Genomic DNA, 6,528 nt, shown 5'->3' with positions numbered 1-6,528 from the left:
AAATCACAATTCATTAAATTGAACATTGTGTTTCCATCTCTAATCACTCCTTTCAAACATTTTGAACCTCATTGTATCTAACTCCATGACCCATGTATATTGTTTTTCCTGAAACTCACACTATTCTTGATAAATTGATAGTTGTAAATTATTGTTCATATGCCCAACATTGACATTGTTTGGATAAGAAGTAAATGGAGAGAAAGTAAGGGGAGGTTGGACAATCTCTTGTCTGAATATCAAAAAGGGAGGGGAGTGATTTGGAGGGAAAACATGACTAGGCTTTGTTAAGGTTGCAATCTCTCCAATGGAGAAAGATTTGGAGGGAAAACACATATTCCCCTCCCCTTCCCTCCTAAACAAACAATAAAGGTTTACTTTCCATTTCTCCTCCCTTCTCCCTCCCCTCTCCTTCCTTTCTTTCCTCTCCAATGAACAATCTCTTGTCTAAATATCAAAAGGGGAGGGGACCATGGGACACATTGCACACAGCAACAGAAGACAAAAGGTTGTCAGCTCCCCTATGCTCGAACGAGCACTTCCTTGCTCGAACGAGCACAGGCTCCAACAACATTTTGTCTCGCTTCTTAGCATGTGATGTTGCCTCACTCACTTGATACTTCTATGCCCTATATTTCTCTATATATACACTAGTTCTAAGTCTTTGTTAATTCAGGAAAAGTCTCATTTGTATAGAGTTGCTTATTGCTTAGTTGACTCCCTCATTAGCTCCTTTTTTCCTACACTGAACCTCCATTATAACTCCTTCAAGTTTTGTAATTGTCTTTTTAACACATATTAGTACTATCCTAGGCTAGATATGGTAAATATAGCTCAAGATTGATGAACCGCCTTCAATATTACATGCATATTTAATTCCTATACTTACAAAACACCCATCTAAACTTAAACTTTGTGATCTTTGGTGAGTGAGACTGTGAGAGTGCCTCTCATTTCACAAACTTAGTGTAATAGACATTCTGATTTCTGTTATTTAACCGATTTCTTCAATGTAACAATCATGAAAGTATTTCCACAGATTCGGATGAAAACAAAAATGAATCATCACAACCTTCCTCTCCTAAAGAAAAAAATCAAATTTTAGCAGGAAACAAAGTTCCACATTGCGTACACTTAATTAAATTGTCAAAAATAAACAAGAGGCGTCAAATATACAAGTTTAGAACTGAAAACCTAAATTGATAACTCAAGTGAACAAAATCAATGTTTCCGCATATTTAAATTCGCGCAAATTTACTCCAAAAACTTCAATGATGCTTCAAATACAGAAATAGAAAAAGTATTAATACCTTGCTACTCTGCATCTTAACTTTCTTCGAAAGATTACTGCTGATTATGATCGTGTTCGATGAAAATGAACGAATTCAAACCACAATCCGCTCAATCTGCAAGCTTTTTGGTTGCTTGCTTGCTTCGATTAATCATTGATTATGCAAGAATCATTTGTTAATAACAAGTTTGAAGCCCGAAGTTTAATCTGGGGCTTATATAAACTCGTGTAACGGTGAGACGGACAAAACTTGCAGAAGTTTTTTTAATATTAATGATATCTTTTGTTTATTGAGCGTCTTATAATTATAATATTTTTTGACTTTATTCGTTCAAAATCGTTGACTTTTTTTCTTTTTCTTTTATTTTCTATTTAAAATATAAAAAAAATTTAACAGTTTTGGACGATTTTAAACTGAAAAAGTTTTAAAAAGTCACGATTATAAGACACTCAATAATACGAGGGTACCATTGATAATAAAAAAAACTTAAGAATACTATTGATAAAGTCTCAACACTCAGAGATACCGTTGAATTTCTCGTAATTTTATAAAAATAACTTAAATTAATTTGTTAAAAATTAAATTATCATCTCTAATGTTAGGAAGAAAGGGAAAAAACAATATAACAATTTGATAGAAAATAATAATAAAGTGTAAAGTTACTTTGAAAATTGATTCGAAATGAATATTTATGCATTGATTGTTTGAGGGACGTAAATGTACAATATTTAATCTCGTTTTACCGGCGTTAATATTCTTTTTGAAAAATGAATATTTTGATCAACTTTATGATGCACCTAGTTTGTTGACTCATTCGAAATGAGTACTTATTCACCTATTTTTAAAACAAGAAAACCAAAAAGATATTTAATACTGTTCATATTGATTCTAACATTTTTCGAAAATTAGACTTCGGAATCACTCTTTATGCAGCACCTAGCTTCAAAATATGGAGGAAATGATCAAATACATATTTGCCTATCTTTGAGGCATGCAAATCGAAAAATTATTTATACTTATCGATGCTATCAATTTGTCTTGGAAAATAGACGTCGCGTTATTTCTTTTGGGACATCCAGTTTAAAAATTTAATCAACGAGTAATCTTAGGCCACACGTAAATCCAAAATGTATTCTATATTGATTTTGGCGGTGCTATAATTTTTTCCAAAAAACGAATGTCACAATCGATTTGCACAATGTGGATCAAGAAAATAATTAACAATGTTTATGTAACATATTTTTAAAAAATTAAGTACTGTAAAAATTAATTGTAAAATATTAAATTAAAATTAATGTTAAAATAAATAAGTTATAAATTTAAAGAGCATTTACGTTTAAAAATCCCACCTTTAAGTAATTTTATTCTAAAAATGCACATTTTAGTTATTATTGAAAAATCCGATTTTTACCATTGGTCTTCTTAAAAACCAAATGATCTTCAAAATGTTAAACAGGTTACTCTTCGATTTTTTTTTAAATATTTATAAGCTTAGGAAAAAAAAACAGTCATAGGAGTAGTATTTTCTTTTTTTTCATTAATGTATTTGTACATGGGTATGTATGCTCATACATTTATATTTTATTTATTGCTATAATTATCTCCTGCAATCATACTTATTATTTACAATATCATGTTTGTACTTAATATTTTAATTAACAATATCATGATAAAATACATTTTATTTTAAAATTTCTAATACTTATTATTATATCATTGAAAACTATTCTCCTAAGTACGGAGTAGTTTTTATTTGAAATTTTCTAATAAATATTATTTTCTTTTTTTCTTAATACTTTCTGAATGCCACTCATTTAGCATCATTTGATATTTTGTATAATTTTACTCATTTTACATTTTTTTTTTTTTAAATAATGACCCACTAATTTCTAATCTCATCTATATACATTTTACTTTCTTTTGTTTTTATCCATATAATTTACTTTTTTCTTCATTTATTAACAAATATTCACCATTTTCTCCTATAATCAAAGAGATGGAGTAATATTGTGTTTGTACATCAATATCCTCATACATTTATAATATTTTATTTGTTGCCATAACTATCTCCTGTAATCATACTTGTATATCATGATTATATTAAATACTTTTCATTTGAAAATTTCGATTATATATTATATTATATTCTTGAAAACTATTCTACTAAATAGACGTACTACTTTTTATCTCAAATTTTCTAATAAATATTATTTTCTTTTTACTCAATCTCATAAATCTAATTAAAAAATTAAAAATTTTAACATGTCATCCTAACACAAATTTTCGCTACAAAATAAGCAGATTGATTAATTGTATTATCAACTACATAGATTCTCGTGTCAAGCATAATTTATGAATTATTTAAACAAAAAATTACTAATTATATATATATATATATATATATATATATATATATATATATATATATATATATGTATATGTATAATTAAGTTATTTTGTGACTCATTAATCATAATGAAACTATAAATTGATTTATTTTAAAATTGTATAATTATTATTAAGACTCAAATTACTATATTCGATTGAGATACATGTTATTAATGTATACTCCCTTCGTTCTTTTTTTTCTTCTCATTTACTTTTTGTACAATTTTCAAAGCAAATTTTAAACCTCAATTCTAAAAAACACTGTTACACCCCGTCAATTTATTACGTCATTATTTATTTGAAATAATGATTTTTAGAGTTTTTTTTATTTAAATAATTATTTTGAACTAGTTTATATCCATTATTTTTATATGTATATGAATGTCTACATATTTATATTAAAAGTATATTTATATTTACTCAAATAAAGATATTCAAATTAAACTTATACTTGTAATTTAAAATTTTTCTAGAATATTGAAAGTTGTATTAATTTAGGAATGTAAGTAAATATGTAATTATATAGATGAGTTAGGATGTGAAGTTAAGAAAAAGAGAAATAATAACAATAATAATAATAATAATAATAATAATAATAATAATAATAATAATAACCCCATGGTTCTCATTGATAGTAAGTTTATATTTGAGTTATCGGTGGGTCTTGCAAATCCCATGTTTCTCATTGATAGCAAGTGTATATTTAAGTTACCGGTGAGTCTTGCAAACCCCATGGTTCTCATTATAGCAAGAGTATATTTGAGTTATCGGTGGGTCTGGCAAATCCAATGGTTCTCATTGATAGCAAGAGTATATTTGAGTTACCGGTGGGTCTTGCAAACCCCATGGTTCTCATTAATAGCAAGAGTATATTTGAGTTACCGCTGGGTCTTGAAAACCTTAAGGATCTCATTGATAGAAAGTTTATTAATTGATAGAAGGTTATAGTTGATATAGTCGTGGGTCTTGCAAAGCCCGAGGTCTTCATTGATAAAATAGTATGCTAGTGAGAAGTGCCCTGTGAGTCTTGCGAACCCTAAGGGTTTTCCTTCATAGAAAAATTATGTCTAAGTTGAGTTACCTCATAGGAGTTAAGAATCTCAAAGATATACTATGATCACACTTACTTTTAGGTAGACAAGCGCCGCAAGGCAATGATTTATCATTAGGCGTCAGATAATCTGTTAGTGCCCTTAGTTAAGTTGATATCATACGTGTCTTATAGAGATGTTATGATTTTGAGAAAAGGAGTGTTAAGATATACATTCCACCCATGAACACATGGTTTGGGTTGGAAAAGAAGAATTGAGATTAAGAAACATAGATCAATGTTAAATAGTTACTAGTCATGCTTTGTGTTTTACGAAATCATCTTTATACAGTTGTATAACATAATGTTAGCTCTATTGACCTTATTAGATTTGGTGTTAGTTACTGACGTGCATCTGTTTGTATTTATGTTTGATTTATTATCACTTTCTATGATGTTTCTGCTTGTTACATTTGGCTTATGGTCTGATGTTGAGTAGCAGGATCATCCTAGATAGGAGTAACAGGTATTGGAGCTTCTTCTGCATTGCATTGGGGAAGAGTGATGAGTGCGAAGCATAACACGAGTTATGCATTGGTCTTTTGTCTTTATAGCCCGTTATGTCTTTTGTAAACTTTAGGTTGTATATGTTTTTGGTATGAGGCATTGTGCCCTTCGTTGTATTTTCATAATTCCGCTACGTAGTTATGATCTTGTATGTTTTTGAACTATTTCATTCTTTTTAAAACTCAAGCGTTGACACTGAAACCATGATCCATGCTTGTCATGATGATTTGGGGAGCCGACGATGAATCATTCTGTCGTGATACGAGGTTTTAAAGGCGATGATGCCTTAGATGAGTTTAGTTATTTTTTGTGCTTTATATTCCGTCACGCTAAATGCTGCCGAAATTTCTACTCACATTTTAAAAGTTTATTATTATATTATCTATTTTATTTTTAAATGTAACCCCCGAATTTCCTTCTGTCATATGCGATTTTGGTTTTGTATAAGAGGTTGAAAATTCAAGGGTGTTACAAACATAATAAAAAATTATAAAAAATTACATATGATAAAAAAATACACATTAAGATGAATTAAACGAGATCTCACATGAATATATTTTATCTTCTAAATATGTGTCAAAAACATTAATCGAATTTCTCTCCTTAAGGTGGAATATTCCAAATGGGAAGAATATTAGAGAATAAAAGGAGTATAAAACATAATCATAAAATCATCTACAAAACAATATAGATTATAAATGATTACATAAAAATAATAGGAAATTTTAACACATGAAAATAATATAAAAAATAATTTATATGTTGAGTGTCTTTGTAAAACCTTTAAAAAAACTTTTCAGCCTAAAGAACATTTTTAACTATAATAATCAGACATATAACCTAATTTCTTTATTTGTGTATCATATGAACTTGTCAAATACAGGTGACGGAATTATGATTTTAAATTTATTTTATAGATATCTTATCCTAATTATTTATTAAAATAATTAATGTGTAATCTATTTAATTTGCGTATTTTTTTGAACATAACCATATAAGTGAGTATATAGGATTATTTATGAAAAAGTATTTCAAATTTATTTTCTTTTCTTAATTTATTACAAAAATGTTTTAATGAAAATAAATTTTTACATAAATAATTAACATGTTATCCGATTATAATTATTTATTGTAATTAAAAGATACTACATATCTTAATTAACTGTGTATGAAAAAAATTAGTAAAGAATTACATAATATGCTAAAATATCTGCCTAATTTTAACATGAAAAGAATGGATTTTTAAAGAGA

This window comes from Amaranthus tricolor, chromosome 16 (genome assembly GCF_026212465.1).
Source record: "Amaranthus tricolor cultivar Red isolate AtriRed21 chromosome 16, ASM2621246v1, whole genome shotgun sequence".
NCBI classification, from domain to species: Eukaryota; Viridiplantae; Streptophyta; class Magnoliopsida; order Caryophyllales; family Amaranthaceae; genus Amaranthus; species Amaranthus tricolor.
Note: the sequence above shows the minus strand (reverse complement) of the source record.